The sequence below is a fragment of the Dendroctonus ponderosae genome, unplaced genomic scaffold, assembly GCF_020466585.1.
Source record: "Dendroctonus ponderosae isolate FM_Combo_2020 unplaced genomic scaffold, Dpon_F_20191213v2 Dpon_F_20191213_72, whole genome shotgun sequence".
NCBI classification, from domain to species: domain Eukaryota; kingdom Metazoa; phylum Arthropoda; class Insecta; order Coleoptera; family Curculionidae; genus Dendroctonus; species Dendroctonus ponderosae.
In genome coordinates this window covers 32665-57367 of record NW_026018936.1, presented here as the reverse complement: position 1 = coordinate 57367, position 24703 = coordinate 32665, and the positions used below count along the sequence as shown (strand labels likewise).

Here is a 24703-nt window from a genome sequence, read left to right as displayed (position 1 = left end):
CTTCTCGAAAAATCTCCAATTTATTAGTTGATTGTATCCAATTAATAATTAGGAAGCAAAATTAGCAACATTCATCTCTGAACGCGAACTATCTGTCTAATACTCAAAAAAGAAGCAAATAAAATTTCTGTATGTTCTTTTGCATGTTTTATGTTTTGCTATCTATTTGCATTGCTTCTTTGATAATAATTAATTTGCCTATTGAGAGGATCCTTTACCCTTATCCTATACAATCATAAAAATTCATACTTCAAAACCTCAAATTATAGATGGTCAATTACACTTTAGTGAAACGCCGTAAATATTCTGTGGCCACCTCAAGGAGTATCTGAACGTCCTTTACAAGATTTTATGTGGTTCCTGATAATGCGGTTTGAGTCCTGTGAAATTTTAAAAGTGCGAGTAGAATGTTTTCCGTTTATTAACAGCTGGTTCTTCATCTTCTCACTTCAAATGTATTTGTAACAGTTCAATTTTTGCTTTACCATACAACGTATTGACCGAAACTCATTACGACATACTGAAACTTCCATAAGTTGTTTGCTGTTGTTGTGAAAAGCATCGTAAAGTTTAACCTTTTATCCTCTAATTCTAAAGGCAAAACAGATATTAGGCAGTACAGATCAACATGTTGTTCATTAACTGAATTTAGGTAATTAAAGTTCCTGATGATTTATTTTCAGGTTATTTAGAACGTCACCCACTAAACCGTCTACAATATTTATACAGAGCGATCCTCCCCTATTCTTAGGATGTATCTACAAACCCTCAGTAATAAAGTTGGTATTTTTTTGGCGTGTTGACGTAATTTTCCCAAAATGCATCAAATATTTTTCCCAATAATCCAATCATTTGGAGAAAGTTATATTCATACGTTTACTAAAGTTCATGCTGAATCAAGTTTAGACTGGAAAATTCCGTCCTAACAATCATTTTATCAGCTGCGTGTTCGCGGGTATTCTTCTACCAATTCGAAACTGTTGTGAAACTTCATATGGTTGTTCTTATTTAAGTACTGTTCTCTGAGTTCTCGCGCTTGTTCCTGTTTTATAATTGTGAAATTTGGAATTGAAATATCTGCAGAATAAATGCTATTCTTGGTGGTAATGAATCTTCATTTATAAGTAGTTTTGCAACTGTCTCCAACCACTATCTGAGTCGACCCAGTTAGCAACGTGATACTTTTATGTGATCCGGCACATTTCAAAATTACAAAATGTGCTTTCCCTTCAACTCGCATACGCTTTTGCGTTTTTGTCGCGTTGAATCCATTAGCTGTGATATCTTCACAAAATAAATGACTACAATGAACCGATGTCGGCAAAAACCCTTTCGAGAAATTTCACATAAATCGCATTTTGCGGACGTAAAGAAGAAACAACATCAACAGCGTCAGACAAACAAATAGGATGGCACAAATATCCGTACATCATTATAAATTCAGGGCATTTTTCAAGCGTCTCTTTTACCCCCCTCGCGTTGGCAGTAATTCTCCTTTCTACTCATTCTCACTAAAAGCACGTACGAGAGCTTACGTGCCTCTACAGTGGGGCAATAAATAAAGATGATAATCCTTAAATTGACTAAACACATCACTCATCGAAAGTTTTATATTATTGTTAATCAAATTTCGAACGCCTGTTACAATTGATTAAATCGCCATAATTTTTATATTAAAAAGCTTCCGGTAAGTCCTCAATTTTTTGATATTTCTTAAATGGCACCAACCGAAAGTCGATAATTTTGAAAGCACAATTATCTAATTTTGTGTAACAAATCAGTGTAATAACGTATAACCAACATAAGAAATTTCAATTAATTTTCCTAACGCGCCTGCAGTAAATGATTGCCTCAAACTCTACAGATGAATAATACCTTTGAATAATTTGTCAAAATCAAATGTTGAGACAAAGATTTTGGAGTTTTTTTCTGCTAAACTTAAGAAACCGTTTTCATTTAATATGGTGGTTTCAGCATCAGCCCACCATTGTCTCGTAAATGTTAGACAACATTAAAACTTTACGATTTTCTGCAAATTGCCTACATTTAGCATGTCAAATCGACCGGCACGTTATATTATTATTTGCGACACCTGTGCTGACTCTGCGATTACGAGGCCCGCAGTAAAATAGTATGCACTCAAAGCCATAAAACGAAAAATTTTACCCTGTGTTTGCACGAATATTAAAATGCCGTTGAGAAGCTTTCCCACTGATAGAAGGACTCAAACTTGGGAACGAGAATAGTGATAAATTACATTGTTTTTGCTCTTGAGTGAGCATAAAACTCACTAGTGTTTTGTACTTACTTATGTCAGTTGTTTAAATAATATTTTGATCTTGCTTAAACGAATCCTGCCCAAAAACAAATTCTGCTGCAAATTCGCATGCCATTTCGCAAAAAGGTTTGTAAAATCACTAGATATATGGTGCAAACAGGACACTGCAATTTGCAAAKAATGCAMCTTGCAATAAACATRCAGGGGACTAGACTAAATCATATTCAGGGACTAGWCTAAATCATGTTTGAAAATTATATAAATACATAATTTTCAAATATGATTTACATTAAACATCTTAAATATCCAGKATCGTTATGATTGCATTTTATATTCATATTTAAAATATATCGTATATTTGATGTCCACTCAAGGACAACAGAAACCGGTCACCCAAAATTTACTACACTTGTATTTAAGATCTTATGCTTTCTATATGAATATTGATTATTTTTGACAGTAGTAAATGTTTAATATTATTCTTATGCCTATGAAGTATATCTGTTTCTTGATTGGTGCTTCTATTCGTTGGTTATTAATAAATTTATTAAAGGCTTTATTAGAGCCCATAAAGTACCCATGTACAAATGATGGAACATTGATTGCAAACAGTGCATCTCTTCTTCCTAGGTCTCTAAGGGATCGTAAATTTACTCCTAAGAAAGCCTGTCAAAGATATTTCAATACAGTTTTAAAATACTGAATCTTCTTAATTTACTTCAGCATGTACACAAATCTTCATACAAACCCCAATAATTACTCCGCTACTCCAAACGTTATTGTGAAAAAAATGTTCGTTGCTAAATGGTTGGCAATGTATTAGCTAAGCAAAGAAATAAATAAACACGTTAATCAGCAAACGAAAAGAAGAACAAATAATCTGTAAATGGCGTGTTTCCGAATCATTTTGCCCGATCTGGATACATTGGATGCATTATTTCGAGCCTTCGCGTTCATTCGTAAAAAGTGCGAGAATATTTCCGTTCCAGAAGTGATGATCATAATTCGACTGCTAAATGAGATTTAGATAAATGGAACCATTTCTTTTATAAATGGCTCGCTTGTTTCCGGTAAATCTTTTATTCAGTTACTTATCAGCAGCTGGAACAGATTGGTTTCAATATTCTCCCAACGCATGTGGAAAAATAACTGAACATATAGTCAAATATTTTTTTCGTGAAGCCGTTTCATGGTACATAAAAAGACTCTAGTTTGTATTTTTTTTATTTCAGGTAAGACACATTGCGGAATATCAAAGAGCCATACCACTAACAACAATTTACTGGTAAGTGTATAAACAATTTCACATGATATTCTTGAATTTATGAAATGTCTTGACAAATTCTTCTTACATTGTGTTTGCATCTGAAACCAGTTGCTTTGCATCTGAAACTATCCAGAGATTTTCTGGTATGACAAAGCGTATAACTATGTGTTATAACGTACGTTCGGAAACTGTTTGCTCTGGAGAATGACTAGTCCGAAGGGATGTTGCTGAAGAACTCAAATAGACGCAGACACTTGACAAATTTATATTTTCTATTCACTAAGGTGGCAATTTGTCAGCATGTTTTGACACAACAACTAATATACGTACATAATATTTAGTTATTTTGACGGAAGCAGTTGAATTGGGAAGCAGAAAAGTTATTATTTGATCTCTTTGGGAGTGGCCGAGGCAAATTTCAGTAAGTCTGTGAGTCTGTGTTTTCAGTGCACCACAAAATTGTTCGGTTCTGAAAACTTTTTTGGGTATTTTGCCTCAAAATTGTTGTCTTTTAAAGTCAGAATTTCCCAACGTCTTCTATTTACATTTTGATAAAGAGTGCTCAAGCTGCAAGAGAAATTTTCGAGTCACAAAATAAATTAATTTAGAAAAGTTACATTAAAGTTTCGATGGCAAATCTGCTACCGTTCTCAAGAAAGTATCTAACAAAGAGTATGTTTTGTCTCAGTTTTCTTTTCACAAATTTGTGACTTTGAGTTGATCTCATAGTTTAAAGAAAATAAAATAAAATTAATTACGAATTTTGGTGCAATTTAATTAAGGTATACGTTTCTTGGTCTACTTTAGATTTTAGCAAATGCAAGCGTATGGCTTAAATGAAATGACCAAGTGGCAACACAATTATCCAAATTTAGCGAAATTAATACTATTTCCTTTAATTTTACGCTTTTTATGGTTCCGTTGCTAAAATTTTTGAAGCAGCCCATTGGTTTTTGATGAAATTATCAAATGCATGTTGACAAATATGTAATTTGTGAAATTATTTGTTTTGTATGTATGATTAGGGTTGTTTAGTTACTTTATTTGATTGGTATTGTGACTTCCCGCATAGACAGTTTATCACATTGGAAAGCAATTTTATAAATTACGTTTTTCCAATTTTCAATTTTATCATAAAATTTGTTTATTATTTTTTTCTCCTAATTTCAGTTTCAATTTAGAAAATAGTTTTAGTATCCAATCGTATTGAAAACGACCGACTCGTTGAATTCTATCTGAAATCTTCGGAATTAATGTAAAAAACTATAATATATTTTTGCTATTAAATATCAATTTTTTCCATTTGCACGACCAAATAACTTTCTAAAAATGCCTCCAGTTCATTATTGCTTCAAAAGCAGTCAGAATGCGAATACATCTAATGAAACCTCATAGATTTTTCCGGTAAAGTCCTCATATTATAACATAAGGACTTCAAAGGCAATGCCTTAGGTGTTATATTGCATTATCACATTGAGCCCTCTTTCATCATGATATGCGAAACCAACTTCCCAAATGATGTTTTCTCCCGGATCGCATAAGGCCGGTTATAAAGTGATATACATTGCAAAATTATTTCATAGCCTCGTTCTTTGAAGGAGAACTAATTTGTACCGTTTACAAAGAGGGCATGTGACGAGGGTCCATAATCAGCTTTCATCTGATTTTCATAGCTCTCTTGTGTGGCGCAAGCAATGCTTTAGATAAAGGGCATCAATGGGGAACTCGACGTAAAATATTTAGAACATGCTTTATCAATTTATGTTCTATAAGTGCTGAAATTAAGAAACTTGTTTAGATTTCACTAGCTACTTCTTAGGTCCGAACTAGCTGGTAAAATTTTGCTTGAGCTTTTGCATTGCTTTGTAGATTTTCGCTTAAAAATGCGAACAGTTTGAACATTTGCATCTCGCCATACGTACTAGATCGATCAAAAATATTTATGAAATCAAAATCACTTAACACAGAAAATGCATTTCTGTCTAATTAAGCAGACATGTATTTTCACAATTGATTAAATGTTGCTATTTGATAACGTTCGACTATTGAAATGAATATATTGCCTGAAAATAAAATCACATATTTATTTGGCTTAATTGCTAGCGAACCGAGGTCGAGTCCGATGTGTTTATTTTTACTTTCGTCAATTTCACTAGTCCCCACAAATGGAGTATGTCGTGAATTGTCAGCATTATTAATTTTTAGGCGGGAATAATTGATTTAATTTACGTGTACACATTTTATTTACAAAAACATTGATATTGTCATAATAAATTGAAGACGATCTATATTTTCAGTTCCAGTTAAATCATTGAACTGATCTCAGCATATTACATTGATGACACATTCATAATGCAGAATTATTTGTGCATATTGTTTAATGTTTTACTCAAGGGGCTAAAGTTTCGTTTTACTAGGCAATTACTGCAAACTCAGAAACCGGAATAAAGGAAACTTCGTTTTCGAGAAAATGTCCTTTAAAAGAAATTTATGGTTAACAAGCCAGATTTGCCTCAAGATAAAACGCACCCTGTCCTCTTTTGCAAAGTAAACAACACGCTTTAAAACTGTGTGATTGTGACACAAATAATTTAGGTCTTTCAAGTGTCTGCTTATTATTATATTGTTCAACGCCGATCCCTATGGGCATCTCGCCTAACGTATTCTCGGGGGCAAATGTTTTCAGACCGTATTTTACGCTAGTTACAAATGACGTTCTGTACAAGGGAAGTTTTCCTCACCGCTTGCGCAAAGTTGTATATATTTGCTGACATTATTTCCTAGACTTCCTCTTTGACGATGAATTTTAAACGTCTAATTATGGTGGTAATTGGTTGTGTAAAGTGAAAAATGTTTTTCACTTTGTAGAGTCACGCAAAGCTACATTTCAAATTGGTCTGGAAAGACGACCTTCCATCCAAATGGATAATTGCTTTACATAAATCAGGGTTTTTAGTGGAAAAATCTGCTATTGACACACACTTTTTCGTTCAAGCGGTAATGACTGAACTTGCGGCGATTGGAATAATTTAGAAAACGCGCATGTAATTTATGGAAAGATCGGGAGTGATTTGGAAATGTTTAAAATGTTCTTAGAGAAGTTTAAAGATAGCATTTTATTATTCGATGGAGATATTTGTTATTTTTTAGTAATCCACGCATTCTTCACAGAGGTTAACATTTTCATAATGACCCTATTATTATTAATATAATGAAAATTCGTAAGAAAGTCAAGAGGGTTAATTGCCATATAGGAATTAGTTTTATGACTAAGCGTTTTTCAGCGATTTCCCAAAACTTCCATTTGCTATTGCCCAAAAAAAATTACAATATGTGGAATATACATATATTAGAAATTATACATATTTTAACGAAATTAAATCTATTAAAATATCATAAAACGTAATTAATCGAAATAATTCCTTTCACTTGAAATATGTACGTTTTTTGGGCATGAGCTGTAAGAAAGCTATTTTCTTGTATAAGCAAATTTATGTGAACATTGACATTGCAGATTTCAAGAAAAATTGTATGAGATATCATAAAAGTAAGATAATAATAATAATCATGGAGAAAATTTTTGTTTGCCCAGTGACAATATATTTTACACATTATTATCGCATTTCTTGAGCAGTGGGAAATGCAAATGAAAGTTGAATCTGTAGTCATATCAAGACAGAAAATTTTATTTCAGAGAGACTAATCGTACCAGGAAAAATAAAGGAAAATTATTTGGTTCAGATTATTTGCAGCAACTTTACTTTACAAAAATGAACTGAATTCGGCTTTCAAATGTTCCTGTCGCGATTTTTCTACAATATACTGCAAACAACAAAACGTCTTTACACAATAACGTTCCAGTTTCTCAATCAGAACTGCCGGGTCTATTTTGTGACCAAAACTATTAAAATTAATGGATTTTTCTGATAACTCTAATGATTGTTTTTAATGATAAACTTTTCATTTCTCTGGAAAATGACCTATATATAATCTAGTGAACTATTATTGCAGGGCAGATAAAATGAAATGTAATGGGCAAAGTATCCCAAGCGGCATTTTAAATATCAATGATTACAATCTCACTAACCTAATTATGTAATTTTCGATGCGTCATTTGGCCGGCTCGTTTTGGGACTCCGTACAAAATGCCATTTGATATTTTCCGGAATCGTTCCGGTGCTCTGCGGCGTGACTCCGGGTTAATTTGCAAATGCCCGTTTTACATAAACTTGTTTTAATCACGAACCGAATTGAGGAAATGAGGCTACCCAATAATTAGACCTGTGCTTCTGACAAATAGTCGGAAAAATGTCGCTTTACATTTGTTATTTATGTGACGTCGGACTTTGATTAATTCAGAAATGCTTTTAAGGTTTTCAATTTTTTATTTGAAAAAACTCATTGAAAATTCGGCCAACTGATCGAGAATTCCTACTACAGCTGTCAAGGTTAAGGCGGCGAATTCAGAAAAAGTATTACCACCGGCGACACGAAAAAGATACACACAAAACTGCAAATACAAAAGAAACCTTCAACCATTTCACAATATCTCAGTTAAACTTTATCGGCCATGCTGAAACTTATTGTTTTCTAAGATTTGCCTATGAAATCGAATGACCTACATGGAAATGAACAAGTTCTGAACATGCAAAAGAAGGCGAAACTCATTTATATTCACTTTCCTGAGCATTTATTTAGAAAATTCCACTGCAAGGGTGCTGGGTAATATTAAATTCCAATTTGAAACTTAGTGCCGGAGCGGCAGGATGTAGCTAGCTGACTTAGCTAAACGTTTTACACGCCGTTTGCTCAAGATAAGAATGTATACACCATATCGTTATCGCGACCAAAGCTTTATTCTCAGCGACTTGAAAGCCAGTGCAGGAGGTAACTGCTTTTTCCGCTTCTGCCAAGAAAAAAATTGATAGAGAAGAATAATGGGTACCGGGGATTAGATAAGTCCTTCTCTCCGTCAAGATAATTTGTCGCAAAAAAGGGTGTTTGTAAATCAGATAAGTATTCCACTTGAGCGTCAGCAAAGGGTGGTGGTGACAAGATTGAACGCGGCAAAATCCTATAAATTTAACAGAATAAAAGCAGTACAGCTATTAATGATTCTGCAGAAGGAAAAACGCGCTATCTTGGATTTTCCACAACAATGAAATGTCCAATTAAGTTAAGGTGCACTATAGGGAATATTAATGAAATGGGACTGGCGGATTTTGTATTTATATTAAAACTCCTTTGAGAAGGAAATTCATTATTTGAAACCGCACCATATCTTTTCATCCAACAAATAATAAAACGAGACAGTGGATGCCAGCCAATATTTAATTGATCTAATTTTAACCAGAATATAGATGTTATTAATTTTGTTAATGTTTAGAACTGTTCATCATCACGATTCGCATATCAAACGTTTTAAGTAATAATTCCATTCAACGAGCGCGATCAAAAATCCTCTGTTCTTGTTACGCAAATGGTTCCAATTATGGACGAAGAACTGATTAAAAACTCTATTTTAAACGAAATTTAAAAGCAGCAGATTAAACATGTGAATGCTGAACTCAAATCTCATTTGTCGGATGAAAACACTCAATCCACCTGCTATAATATGGTGTAATTGTACAGGCGAAGCCAAGTTTGCCTTTCTTGAAGTTTGCTGAACCTCAAAGCTGCTAGTAAAGTGGAACGGTGTTAAATTAATGCTCACACATGTTCATGCTTCACACCATCCTTTTAAAGCAGGTCCTGACTTTCTGCGAGACAAGAGTCGGAAAATTTTCAACTGGATAATATCGGGTTGTGAAGCCTGAAATAATTTCAAAACTTTGGATAATCCCCGTTTAACCCTCGTCAGTTTTTCATGAGAATGTCAGTAACAGTCTATTAAGCTAACTTGGAAAATGCTAGGTTTAGCCATCCTTTGATAAACCATTTCATGGCAGCAGCGAAACTGGAGAAGCACCTTAATTATATCGTTGATGATTTAGTGAACCTTTAAGGATAGTGAGGTTTGAAAAGATTGCCTGACTGAGATGATTAATAATAAACGAAGAAAATTGATGTTATTTGCACCACGTTACTGCTTTTCTCTTTGATTACTTTTTTGTTACCTTGAATAAATTTCGGGTACCATCTCAACATTTCATCCAATAGCTCTTCCATTAATCCGAACTAAGTAGCAGTTGATCCACGTAGTTTAGCACTTTTGTAAGCATAAAACATAAACGTTGCAAAGTGATCACAAAAGACGAAAGCTAACTATCCATTACCTTCGCCCAACAAAGACCGATCTGCTTTTCTATGACTAATGTAATGAAACTCTCATTTCCATTCACCGTGAATCATCAAAACCCATTAGTCTAAACTCAGTCTTAGCACCGAGACCCGGGATTAATTAACCTTTTAATTTGAATGATCACTGCGTTAATGGTTTTGGTCAAAAACAATTTCGCATTGATTTATAGGAGCTTTTCATTCAAGAAATTACTTGGTAAACCGCCCAAATTAGAAGGAAATTGACAGGAAATACGGGGTTTGACCGCTATTGAATTGTGTAAGTTAGGTGAGTAACATGGTGATCAGTATTGTTTCGTCTAGATGGTGAGCACTGGACTTTGGACAAGATTACTGAAAATGTTTGTTATAAGAAAGCGGTCATTTTATTTTCAATACGTTTTACTCTCATCAACATCGTTATTTCAACATTAGAATTAATAGAGTTTTATTTCTTAGTTAATCGCGGCTTGTTTTCAGCATACGATTTGAAATTAAAATTTAAAGGGCACACATACCACCAAAAATGATTTGTTTCAAACTGCTAAAATAATTTTGATATAGTCTCATTGAATTTGCCGTTTTAGTTATTTTTTTTGCGAAAAATTACGACTTTTTTGGAAATTTTTGATAAGCGCAGGTTGATGCTTCCGAAAGTCTATAATATAGGCAAATTTGGTTAATTAAAGTTAATTTAAAATATTGCAAGAGAATATTACTGCAACACGTAAAGAATAATCACTTAAACATAATTTAATATTTAGAAGAGCACACGAAATATATCGTTGTCATAATTTATGGAGATACGACACACCGGTTATACTGGTTCTCTGTAAAACGTCTGTTCAAAATCCTACCACAGATTCCTGAGGTGAAAAAATGATAAATTAACGTAATTCGTATAATCCAAATGTGGACTGTCTTCGAAGTGCAGGGCCTCAAAGTTAAGGTAAAAAAAATTGAGAAAAAAGAATTATTTCGCTTATAGTGCTACTATATGAACGAAATCTCGTATCGGGGGGTTTTAGCGGGCGCGAAATTGAAATCCGTTAACACTTTGTAAGCACCTTGAAGATCTCTTCCAGATATATACAAAACTAGTTAAAGCACCACATTTTTTTTATCGTAGATTATAAGAATTATTTAGAAACGGACTCTGTAGTGAAGTAATTATTCGTATCGTCGCATAACTTGTTTACTATTTGAATATGCAATTTTAGCTAACAAATTCCTCACTTAACAAATAATTGCACCTCTTTCGACAATTTATTTAATGATTAAGTTTTTTCGATGTTTTCATCTTGAGTATGTCGCCCTGTATTTTGAAACCGTGCACTTGGACGTGATGGCATTTTGACCAGACATTTTGCAGACACCCCGTGTTATCGGCAGCTTAGGAAAGTGGGATATTATAAACTGTGTTTACGGTCGTTAATAAAATTTAATTGCAGAAGATTGATCTTACTGAGGCAAAAAAATTGGATTCAGTCAAAATATTTCATCATAATCATAATATTTTTTTACATCAGTCCTCTAAAAACTACAAATAAGGGTTGGAATAGCTAATAGATAGTCATAAATTAATTTTGCACATTGCTAATGAGTTATGGAATACGAAAACATCCCTTTTAGCAAAGGTTTACTGTATCGCCAATAAAACCAGAAACATAAACTGTCTTTCTAGTCATTACGCCTTAAAGTGGTTAATTGTTATAGATCATTCTATAATAGGGGACACTCTCAGAAAATAGTGAGGAAAATATTTTAAGATTGCACTTAATTACATGGAATTTTATTTTATTTATGTTTTTTATTGTTAATTTATAAGCATAGTTGGTAAAATATTACACTATTAATTTTCCATACATGTTGAAATTCTAATCAACCAAGCAAATAAATTCTTTTCTACATGCATCAAACAAATGGTCAGTAATTACACTGCTCATCGAGCGTTGATTTGCATATGCGCTAAACGTAATTTGTATGGTAGAGCACAACAATATTTAAAATATATTGTTCGCTGTTTAACTGGATTGTTGGCTAAAGGATCGTTCATTTTCGAAACATTGCCACTGCAATAATGTTCATACTCGTGAGGTCAAGACTTGCCATATTGTTATTAACTAGAATTAATTAAATTGACCAAAATGATTTCAGCGAATGTACACTTCCGTGTTGCCTTTTTGCAGATGACAGCGTTCCGAAAATTGTGAGTCTCATGTTAATATCTCGAGTAAAATAAAGTGTGCAGCTTTACTAGGTGCTCTGCCTGAAGCACACAACTTGTTTTCTCCGTTAGAAATTTATTATCGTAAATCTGCAACAGCGGGCGCCGCATTGTCAGTCCAAAGACCTTAAAATTTCGCAAAAATATCCCACCAGGGGGTAAGTCGTAACATGAGAAATAACAAGACCACCCATCGCATCGTCTGGGAGAAGATATCGTGGACATCGCACTTAAATATTTACGGCGCCTTGTATTTCATAACTGCGGCAAATACGATATACCGAACGACTTTTCTTTCTTGCATAGGGAATTTTTTAATCAGTGGCAAAAATGGAAGTCGGTCTCTGCACTTGAAGAACTTATCTTTTTCTTGTGATTTTATAAAATGCTTCTTTCGTTTGAATATGGTACTCCGCATAGTCATTTTCTTATACTCTCGGCGAGAAGTAGCAAATAATGTAGTTCTTATTCTTAACAAAATTGAGTTGACCGTTTTCGTACATGTTTATTTAGTTTTGTATACAGAATCGCAACTGTACCTTTGTATCTATATGACTCTAATGCTTGTGAAAAATGATTACTTTTTCAGCATGTCTCGGTGATGTCTTCTAAAATCTTAATAAATTCTGAATATTTTCAGAGTTATAAAACATATATTCCAATTTTATACTGAAAAACGAGTACACATTTTGGTCATTTTAGTCATTTGCAAGAGAATATCTTTGTGTAGGTGTGAACCAACACCTGGAAAGGGCTCGCAAATTTGAAGTAGTCCTTGTTCAAAGTAAAATTTATGTGTTGAATTAAACCAGCTCAGTTTAAGGTAATCAGCGTTTTCCAAAGTCATCATCCACTAAGAGTTTCTTCGAAATTTGGTAATTGCTAAAAACTCAACATGGCGCTATATTGACTTCCAAAACAAAATAATATAAAAACCGTTTTTCCAAAATTACAAACAAACTGAAGCATATGCATGTTCTACGCCTACAGGCGAATCGATTTCATATAGCAGGAGTCTAGGAATCGACTACAGCTTTATTTTAAAACGAAAACGTATATGAGATACATAGTCTGGAATGGAACTTTTGGTTGCACTTTTTAGGCTTAAAATATACTTTTAATTGGGAATATCTGTGGGGTATTTTTCTGTTTTGTTTTCGGCAAAATGGTTTTCAATTATATCGTTTATTTCCAATTTTTGTTGATTAATTTGTATTGTGTGCATAAAATGTATGATATTGTACAAGCTTAGATTATGGCATTGTATTCTGGACCGTGATTTTACTTTCCGTATTGAAGGCGGGGCAAATTAGTAAAAAATAATTAATCAAAATATCCACTTTGCTAACCAGTGTCTTAACACTCATATTTGCGTTTTAAAATCTTGTCAGCTTTGACTATTCTTGATATATCAGTAGGGTTTTGTCTTTATACATTTAAAATTTATTTTATCCCAATCCTATTGTGCTTTTTCGGGACTTTATCATTCGCTTAAGGCGACTTTCCGATGTTAAATGTCCACCAATATATTGGAGCTTTAGCTCAATTTAACGATTTTAACTTTTATATATAAACTAGGTAAATCTTCAATGGTTTTGCTACTCCTATAGTTTCAGTTTTTTTTTAAATGGTACCCGCTATTAAGATCTAGTGGCTCATAAAACCTACCACAATTGGAATTTTCAATGCAAGGCGGGATTTTCCACAGAACTTCTAATATATCTGTTGCTTGCGCTAAAATTAATCAAGTTTTTCTAAGCATTACTTTCTAAAATATAGCTGTGAATGCTTTTTAAGCTTCCAACGCAGAAGTGGTTAATAATGGAATACAGTTTCCTTGCTCTAAAGTATAAGTTCCATGATAGATCTGAACATTAACAAGAAGGAATTTCACAACATTGTGACTACAGACTTTGTGTCAGCCTAACCATAATTATGCATCTCATATCAGGAAAACGCATTAAAATAATGACTTTACAGGGCATTTCAATTTGCAAAGAGATCCAAGCAGATGTCATGCCGGTTTTAATCTAGACCTGCTCGACGTGCAGATTTAATCTTATGTTCATTAACGCTATTGCCTTGTCGCAATTCAAGCGCAGACGTAATTATATATACCTCAGACAGGTTGTTGGCGATACGTAACTTGTACAACTCGTAAAGAACCTAAGAGGATTAAATTATAATTTAGAGTGCGGTTTCTCGAAGAAGCTACCTGAACGATGGGGCCTCCGCCTTGTGTGAACTTACACAAATGGTGTTGGAAATGTCTATTTGTTTCCCTTTAGTTTCTAAGGCTCTTACATTTATCTTCACTAGATCTGGAAAGCACATTAAAAAGTGCCATCCCCAAGCACGTCTAGGGCAATATTCACTTGATGCATACGTAGGTAAGCTGTCTATCTGGAATATGCTATTAAATATGTGAAGCGTGTTCTAGACCAAATTGGCAAGATCTGGAGGAAATCGGTAGAAGAGTTTGTAGCTGGAAAGAATTCCAGATTGTTAACATGATGCATCAGAATAGCTTAATTTCTAAAGTTGACAAATTCTGCAATTTCGTCAGATTTTACAAACAACTTTAAAGTAATTTAATTTTGCCAAATTCTAAATTCTTATCCTGTCGACTATTTAAAATAAAGTTTAATCAAATATTAATAGAAATTAAATTGCAATCGTTTATTACACAATAAATAGAAAAAGTTAAGGCATTGCCTAGGTATGATTTGATAATGGAGAAGAAATTCGCAAATAATATGAAACGTTTTAATCAGTTTCAACTGTATTAGACTTTTTTTAATCTGATAATTTGGTTAAGTTCTCGAAGCTATTTTGAAAAATCCAGATGGTTTTAACCTGTTGTTCTCTGGTGGCTATAGAAGCCAAAAAAATATTGCTTGCAAAAATCTGCTTACATTTGGACCTAATTGGATAAACTTTAAATAATTAGAATCTAAGAAAAATTATTTAAAAATCCTAAAAAATGTACTATGTTGAGGCTGGTTCAAGCGGGAAGTTTATTTATTACTTTCCAATGATTAGAAACTTGTATTAATCCTTGCGAAAATGTTACAATGTTTTGCCCCTTATAATATAGTTATGAACCGCGCTTTGCCTTCTAGGCGAGACTATGTCTCACATCACAAATTGTGGTTTTTGGACGATAAAATTTTTCTTGTTTCGTGGTTTTACTGCAAATTTTATATGCGACAGTCGCGACAGGCTGCTCCACTTCGTCACTTTGTGCCTTGCCTGATCGTCTGTATCTCACTGTTCTTGCTTTTCTCTGGCCTGTGCTTTAATAATACGTCTTACAATGTCTTCTGATAGGGAGTTATCGGTCTGCTCGACGAGCCAGTCAGTTCCCATTCTGAGCAGCTGGTTTCTCAAGATGATTTCTAAAAAAAAATTAAAAACGATTAAGGGTTTTGACGAGTAATCTTCGGTTTTGTAATTTTTAATTTTGTTTCCTGCGATATTTTCTTAAAAATACAATTTTTCTGATGATTGGTAATTTTTACCTGTTATTGTACGGTTAAATTTTAGTCGTTCATCTGAGAGTGGTTAGTTGATTCAGTTATTCCAGTAAAGAAACAACAAAGTTGAACGGATTTAAAAAAAATCTTTAAAAAATTGCGACACGTTTTCGGTTATTCTTCAGAGTTACTAACAGGTTAAAACGACAAACAAGGACCACTTGAATTATACTGTTTGGTGCCAGAGAATATTTTCTAAATCAATTGGGTAAACTATCATGCAATAGAATTTGGCTTACCCTACGGTTTTAAACTTGTTTGTTCAAATAAATGATTTTCAAAATGCTACGCATTTCCGATCTTAAGACAGGGAACAATATAATTAAAATACGATAAGCAGAGCGGAACAGCAAGCTTTTTAAATAGCGCAAATTACAGTTGTCTCCACGGTCGTACTGAAAAATATTAAATTATTCAAAACAACAAATATCAGAAAATAACAGAAAATGAGACATTTTGCAAATTTGTATTAGATTTTAAAGTAAATTGGGAATTTAAATATTAAAGGCATGCAACTTAAATCTTCTTTCTGGTTTGGCGCTCATGTTAAGTGTAGTTCCGTTTACTTCACAAAAGACCTTATAGTGACTGAAAAATGTATCTCATAGTTCAAATTTGTTTTTTCTCATTTAAAATTCAATAAAAATTTCACTTAGGAAAAAGTTAAGTTAATATTATTTTTAAAGTAAATATTAAAGGTAAAGAAAAAAAAATAGATTATTTTATTGTTAAATATTTTTCTCAACTAATTCGAGCTACATTCTCACTTTAAACATTTCTGAAAGGCCATTCTTATGTTATCCCAACTTATACGAGCAACGGGATAAACCTTAATCCTCATAAGCAGCATTGGCTTTAAAATGGCTGCAGAATACTGTTGCCTTATTTGTTTTTTTGTCAATATGTTTGCTTTGAAACAGAAATACAAAAAATATATATATTCCGTAGAGGGTTATGCAGACGCAAAAACTGATGCAGAAGAATGTTGCTGCTAATTGGTATATGCATGAATGCCAATTTTCATTCAATACCACATTAAAAAAACGAAATTAACTAAAAATCGCTATGAAACATGGAATAATTCAAAAAACTGACACAACGAATCATATGCCGAATCAACAAATGCACTGCTTGTTATACTTTTTATTGTGCCCACGTCTGCATTTAAACTTCCTCTAATTAATGAGTCGAAAAAAACCATCGCATTTGCTTCTCTAGGGGCAATTCGACATAGGACGAAAATTTATGGCACGTTACATTGTCGTTTGATTTGCCGCTGACAATAAATCCAGTAATTTCGTGAAAATGTAATAAAAGCTGTCGTTTCTGTTCTCTTCTGGAAACTTCGACAATAAAACGGTAAAAGGGCTGATCCTGTTTTCGCAGTATAATGAAAGTCGCAAGTTTTAAAGTTATTTGGAAACCTTTAGTGCTTTCTAAAGGCCGGGCGAGTTTCACTTGCCCATTTTAAAACACATTTATACCTGCAATGGAAACTCGAAACTGTTCTGCTTTCTAGAAATAACTGAACCACGATGCTATCAACTTGCAATTGTATAGTTAATCAAAGGAGAATTGGAATTTACGACTTTACGTCTGTAAGCCAAGACGTTAGCTTCGTTTATTTAGCCACTCCTGCTCAGCAGTTATTTAAGCAAAGCAAATACATATATGAAATATGAGTTTTTGTTGTATTTGTGTCAGTATTTTCGATATTGGATCAAATTGCTAAGGTTAATTGCCCTTTTTCCATAAGCAATTTCAAACATTTCGTACAAATTGAGTTATATCCTAAAGCATTTTAATTGAATTACGTTGCTACGTTAAGTTGCTACATGAAACTTTCAAATCATCTTCTTAATGGTGAGAAGGCACAAGACGCGCAAAATTAATTATTTCTAAAATTAATCAAGCTAACAACATTTGCCCTAAGAAATGGGTAGAGCTTGGAAATTAATGCGACATAAGCGAATTGGATTTAATAGTAGGATTTTAAAGAAAAATAATTAACAAAAAAATAATTTCTCTATCACAGCACGCTCATGTGTGCAAGTTAGTTTTAAACAGTTTTCCTTGGAAATCATACATTGAAGAAAATGTATGAAACTCTCTCAGTAGCAGAAATTCGAAAGTTTATGGTTTGTTTGACCAATTCTAAATCGTTTTTAATTACTTTAAGTTCTACGTCCAAAGCGCCATAATAGAAGATACGTAAATAACGACTGTTATTTACAGTCTGACTGAAAAGTCAGGCAAATCTATGCGAAATAATAAAATTGGATTATATAGCAATTATACTATGCGAATTAATATTCTAAACCACATTGCATAATTTGTTGCTGATACATATTCAAATTGTTTCCTCTTATTTTAATTAATCGATTGATGTATTAATAATGTTTGGTAATATTTGAAGGCCACAATACGAATACAAATGAGCTTTATAAATTAAATGAACGTTTTATTAAAAGCGAGCCGTTTTTGTTACCGCAAAAACGTATGGAAACGTGTATAACAACCATTAGCAAAAATCAGTTAAGCAGAAAGTTAATGAATGTTGTAATAACCACCCTCTGAAGGAATTTGCACGATTTAAGTAGAAATTAGCCAGTTTTTCAGATACAAATTTCAATGCTTATTGATGCAAATTATCATCAGTTTCGTCATTTTTATGTCTGTGTCAGGCCGTAATTATACTTTCCTAATCTAAATGATATAGCAAAACTATTAACGCATTTGCTTACTTCGCTCTTTAAACACTTAAAGTGCAAACTGATCTTCGTATTTTAGCATACGATCCGAATCGGCTTGTTCCTTGAAAAGATTTCCAAGGTTATTACACTGACACTTTCCGGGGGACTTAAAAGATCCCCAATGGTATAAAATGAATATTAAACATCCCCAAACAGCCCTTTTCGTCTCGTTTTCACTTCAAAGAAAACACTCAATCGTTTTTATTACGAACCCTTTGAAGCTCGAAGTAATCAATGAAGCACAACAAATTTAATATTGATGAAAATTTGATTGTTTTATTATTAAAATTGATCTTCTTCGAATTTTCACTTAGATTCAGTTTAATGGCACCGAAAGAAGGGTGTTAGTATTAAAATGTTTGCGAGCAGCCAATATTAAAAGCAGTTTTTTGGACGCTTACTGCTTTAAGAAACTCGAGGGATATGTATGTCGTAATATTTATACTTTAATTTTCGTTATTCAAGTTATTCTGCTCGCTTAGTCATTGAAGAGGTAAGCAAAGAATTATTAATTGGGGTGGTTTCAAAACTATGAATTTAATAACTTTTTTGACAGCGTTATAACATATATTCCGAAATATATATATTTTTTAACTTAACAATAAGACATTGAAATTGTTGCAGAATTGTAGCAATGTTCAAGTAAATTAAAACTGCTTTAACATGTTTAAATTTAGTTTTAAAATGTTGACATTTTCTTTAATTTCTTCGCGATTTGATATCGTTCGATGAAAATGATTCAAACTACCCATTTCTACTCTTTTTACATTAACATATTGCTTGACGTGTTTTGAGCATTTATGGTTTCTTCATTGTGAGATTTTTGTGTTTCATTATGAAAATTCTTTCCTAAGACTGCCATTTTTCAAATTAAAGATCCCGATTTTTTAATGCGCTGGCTGGATTTATTACATCAGATTTAGCTAACTGGTGCAAAACTGCCAGGCCGATGTTAATTATGTAGAGATTTATAGGGAACGGTGTAATTAATTTTGTATAGTTCTCCTGACAGGTGACGGGGAGTGAGGCTGGACGCGTAGATCCATTCGCTATTCCAACGATTTATATTTAATAGCTTGTCTATCTAATTTATTTATCCGCTTAATGTGTCGGGATACTATTACAAATTTTCGCCACGATAAACCAACAAAACGTGCCGAACTTGAAGGAAAATTATAATTAACCTTTGCTTATAAATTCTAAACATTTTCTGGTAAGAAATTTGTTTTCTTTTGTTATTAGCTCCAAAATGAGGGACTTTACTGCAACTGTTCGCTGCCAAATTTGTAACATGTTTCTTAATTAGACAACGGCGATGGCAAGTGTGAATGAGATGGAAACCATCTCCTATTTAGGCACGAATTTGCCATGGTTTTGAAGCGATAAAGACTGATTAACAGAAACAAATAATAACATATATTCTTCGCTGGTGTAAGTTGTCAGGTTTCAAAGTTTTAGAAGAATATGGCAGCTTGATGGGGATTCAATGAAAAATTATATAAATTAGCTCTAATTGTAAAAGACGTGGTATGTGAGATGTGTTAAATAATATAACAGAAAGAAAAATATAAATTTGGGGATCGGGACTCGTGATAATATGATTAATGGGAATACATCTTCTTGGAAACGCTCCCTAAGGTATATTTGGGACATAACATCCAAGCCTTAAGTTAGGAAGTTGGAACAATGCAACAATTTTTCACTTTTGCAGAAATGAAACCCAATTAGCACTTCTTTTCTTTATAAAAATCATACGAATGATACCATATCATCGATCGTACGAATGATTTAAAAATCATATATAAAATAATCAAATCGAACAATTACTGGCATTTTTCTTACAGTAGAATGGTTCAAGTCCATCGCTACTTAAATGCGTCGTAAGTTTTCTTTAGGCGCATGAAGCATACAAACGACCGCAATTATTTCCACTAAATAAATTTACCTTTTAAAGAAATCAAAAAGCTGAAAACTGTAAATAGCCCAGTTTAAAGTTACGACGTCTGAACGAAATGACACTATCGATAAGCCAGCGGGCAATAACGTATATAATATTTTTACTGGTCGGAAAGGAAACTCCATCCGGCTAGTTTCAGGGATCATAAAAATGTATTCGATTTAAACCTGACAATAAAGTCGGAGTAAAGGCGAATGTTTGCTCGGCTAAACCGAAAAGGAAAAATCGGTAATACTGATTCGGAACGTCGAGCAACAGTTGAAAAATTGAACGTACACATTGTAGTTGATTTTGGGGGAATATTTATCGCATCCATTACGGACCTTCGCTTTTTCATTCTGTGTTGTCCATGAGTGAACCAATTTTTCTTAATAAAATTCTTAATAGTAACCCAATTGAAATTCTGCAAACCATTTTATTGCCTTTGTCGCATTGCTTTCTAAAGGGTTGTATATTCGCTTTGAACGCTGTTTGATTATTGACATATATTTCGAATTTTCGTTTTTATTTTTATTAGTTCGTCTATGTTTATAATGGCAACTACAATTAAAGCTAAAAAAGCAGACATATTGATTATTAAATGCATCTGTAATAATCAAGGAAAAAAATCAGTAAGATTTTTCACAAGTTTTCTGATGATTTGAAAACAATTAGACCTAAATGATTTATTCAAAAATGCTTCTTGATAGAGGTAGGGCGGTTTGATGATGGAACTTTGTCCTGGAGTTTTGGGATAGTTGGTTAGATCCTGGGGATCAAATTATCGGCAAGGCGTTAATTTTTAAAGAGGTTCTGGCGTCTGACGAAAAAGGCGTTTTTGCCTCCTCATAAACATATTTGGATGAGCCTACTTAGGTCCAATCGACAACAATTTTTCTCTTGAATTTGCAATTTTCCTTTCTTGGCCTAGTTTCCAGATTCCTTCAATATGCTTTATTATACATAAAATATTGTTCTAATTTCATCAGACTGTTTGCTTTTCGACTAACTAATATTTATTTGCTTCGTTTCATCATTTCGGTTGAAACTTACTTTATTAAGTGTAATTGTGTTTCTATGTTTAAGAAGTGTGAGGAGTAGCATGAAATAAGTAACCCTTTATTTATTCAAAACACTCTCAATAATTTCATTGGGATCGCAGAAAAGACTGATATGAAACCATAAATTTAAAAACTCCAATCTGCATGTTTCGTAAATACAAATGCAAACATATTTATGCATTTGTGTGGATATTGAGAACTATTTGAGACTCAAATAACTCAAAATAACTATACATTCAAAATAAAATTAAAATATAAGTGTATTTTGATTTATTGTCCTGACTGTGTGTACTTGTTATGATTTTCTTACCTTTCCTGGGTCTCAGTCAAAGCGTGAAGCAACAATCCCATCATCCCGCCATCATCAGATTTAAAATTTGCACAAACTACAAACACCAATTCACAATTAAAACATGTTGTATAAAAACCAAAATTTTAAAAAGTGTTAAAACATTAATCAGTTTTTGAGGGGCAAAAATTTTTCCGTCACACTTTGACTGAAACCCAGGAAAGATAAGAAAATTATAACAATTAAAGTACAAGTTAGCTATATGATTGAATTAAAATTAAGTTATCAAATAATTATACCATGTTGCCAGTTATGTTCGTCGAAACTTGGTACAACGCTATGTTTCTTTCAATATATAGAAAAATATAATGCTTGCTTCTGACGAAAACATTTCTAGTCCGTTTTTTCGTATACTAACGCCGTTCTTCGCAATTCTTTTTTAAGAGAAAAGAAGAGGTGGGCATGTATGTACACTCCGCCTAAAATTCAATAAGACTTTGTTATTAAACGTTGAAATAATGCAAGGAGTCGAGAAATAATTTGAATTATATACACATTTAATACCAGAGTGTTTTATTGAATATTCTTAGCTAAATGTTTCCATCCCATGTTCTTAAGAGAACAAATTTGAAATGTGATTTATAAAACAACTATTTCTGTAACATTTGTGATTCACATGGTTGGCATCTGTTTGAATTTACAGTCTATATTGAGGATTTAACATACAAATTATCTTTAATTTGATTCAACATTTTTAAATCGGAATTTGTCACGTCTGTGCATTGTTTGTCGTCGTAACTTAAATAATGAACCTCTGATGAGCTTCAGCATTGATAATATGAACTACAATTAAAGAGGATTTGGTCACAATCAGGGAAAAAAATGAATGTTGCCACATTCACCATTTCACCTGCTAGCAACGACCCTCAGGTCGGAGCAGGTGGATTTTAATCCCACTGTTAACGGTTATATTAGTTATTAAAATATTCATCGCTATACGCAAGCAGATCTAATCGGCATGCAACTAATTTTACGGGAAAATTTTCGTCTAATTCAATTCGGAAATGCATCCTGAGTACCAATATCTGCAGCATAAAAATAGAACCATTTTGTTACACCGAATACCGATGGAATGGACAAAAAACTTTAAATACTTCGGAATAATAGACCACAAATTGACGTTTACTGGTCATGGTTGAGGAAAAATTGCTTAGGTCAAAAGCAAGAAAATTAACATTGTCATTTCTCCTCAACATTAAGACAAAACTGTTCTACTACAACAACTTTCATTTTTACAAGCAACCTCTCGAACACGAAATTTTCTACTCTGCGTCAGCATTTCCGCAAATCCGCAAAATAAAAATCTGCTGAAGCCGAACTTTTCAAAACAACGATTCATATACGATATCCCATTCTTCTTTGGTGTGTAAATAACAGGAACTTCGATGAGAAAAATCGTCGCGTTCCTGCACTGACTAGAGACCATTGGGGGGCCTGAAATGCTTTACGATCCCACCAGAATGAGGTACCATTCCTAAATCCTCAATAAACTCCAGAAAAGCCCGCATTTCCTTCCAAAACGCAATTCGAAACCGCAACTATTCGCTTAGACCGACAGAGAAAGTACCTCAAGAGGATGTTTCATGTAATTCTGCAAGGTATTAATGAATGTGAAACTTCGCAGGAAGTAGCTTGAGAAAAAGCTACAAATTAAATAATTTCATTCATATGCAATTGTCGCAATCGTGACCCCAAATTATTAAATTAAATATAAATACGTTTAGGACAAAGTTTTACCCTCAACTAGCAAAAAATATATATTTGCTGAAAATTGATGTGAGGTGCTCACCGTTTGAGAGAACTGATGCTATTTTGAAGCATAAGGATTACTTTCGCCAATGCTATTCTGAAATATCTTTTATTCTATACGCGTATGTTTTTACAAGCGGAACCTGAAGCGACGCAGTCAGGAACTATGCCGCCGTTTTTTGGCGTATATTATTTCTTTCCCTTTTATAAGGTAGATACGCGAGAGGTAAATATGAAGCCACTATGAAATGTACGTGTCGTGAATTGAAAACGCGTGCATGAGCACTTTTGCGACAAAATTGATGTACAGCCTCAAAGTTTTGAATATTCTAGACATGGAAAATTAATTTCAAGAGGCTGCAAAAAGCTAAGCAACAGTGCACGCAGATTTAAATATGAAAGAAGTTTAACATAACGTGCTTGCGCGCACCGTTGCATCTGGAAAATCCAATTGTAACTTTTATAAGTGATTTAAACTTTCCACTTGGAACGTTCCGGTAAAAACGATTTAACTTGTTATACGAAACCTGGCTTCTTTGAAGCTTAAAAGGGGAATTTTTTAAATGAAATGAAATAAAGCCTTGCAGGGTTCAACCACTTTTTTACTAGATGTAGGGCAATATTCACTAAATTGAGGCCTACTCAGTAATAATACTGGTTCAATGTGGGCTATCGGTACCAGTAGGGTTGAAAAAAATCGCGTTTATAAAATTTCAATCATTTAGGACGGTGAATAAAGAATAAACCACCGATTCTTTTAATTTGGCAAATAAAACGAAAATCACTTCTCTTAATAAACACACCGGTTAAGCAGTTTGGCTCCAAATTTGTTACTGTTAACTTGAAAGTTCACGCAAGGAACAGCTAAACTAATAGAAACAGGAAATCAGTTAATCAATTTAAGTAGAACCCTCTTCACACAATTTGCGAGATATTTTTCTCTTCGAATCGGGTCTGGAATAGAATTCCGAGTTGCACCCTGGGGCTGCGAAAACTGCTAAGGTGAAGACGGGCTGGAGATGTGTATTTGGGAACTAGAGAAAAATAATTTATTTGGTTTGGAGAATTTGGACATTCTGGTCAATACTGGACAATTAGTAGTTCACGAAAAACTCGAAATTCAGTCGAATTAGGAATCATATTCTAGAATCTTACGGTACAGATGAAGAGCATCAGAATTTCGATACTAATAAAGCCGAAAAAAAATTTAATACATGAAGCTCATAAATTCACGCCATGTGAATATAAATAGCCAACTCACACAAAGC

The 24703-nt window shown here is 33.3% G+C and overlaps 2 long non-coding RNA genes across 2 annotated transcripts; both read right to left on the bottom strand.

Annotated features, from left to right (window-relative positions):
- Positions 1 to 3486: 3486 nt before the first annotated feature.
- On the bottom strand, positions 3487 to 3836 carry LOC125505255. Its single transcript, XR_007282042.1, has 2 exons — positions 3725 to 3836; positions 3487 to 3670 (listed from the first exon to the last, which is right to left on the bottom strand). It is a non-coding gene; the product is annotated as an uncharacterized LOC125505255 (long non-coding RNA).
- An 11218-nt stretch (positions 3837 to 15054) lies between these two features.
- Positions 15055 to 21766, bottom strand: LOC125505254. The gene is made up of 2 exons (XR_007282041.1): positions 21648 to 21766; positions 15055 to 15449 (listed from the first exon to the last, which is right to left on the bottom strand). It is a non-coding gene; the product is annotated as an uncharacterized LOC125505254 (long non-coding RNA).
- Positions 21767 to 24703: the final 2937 nt, after the last annotated feature.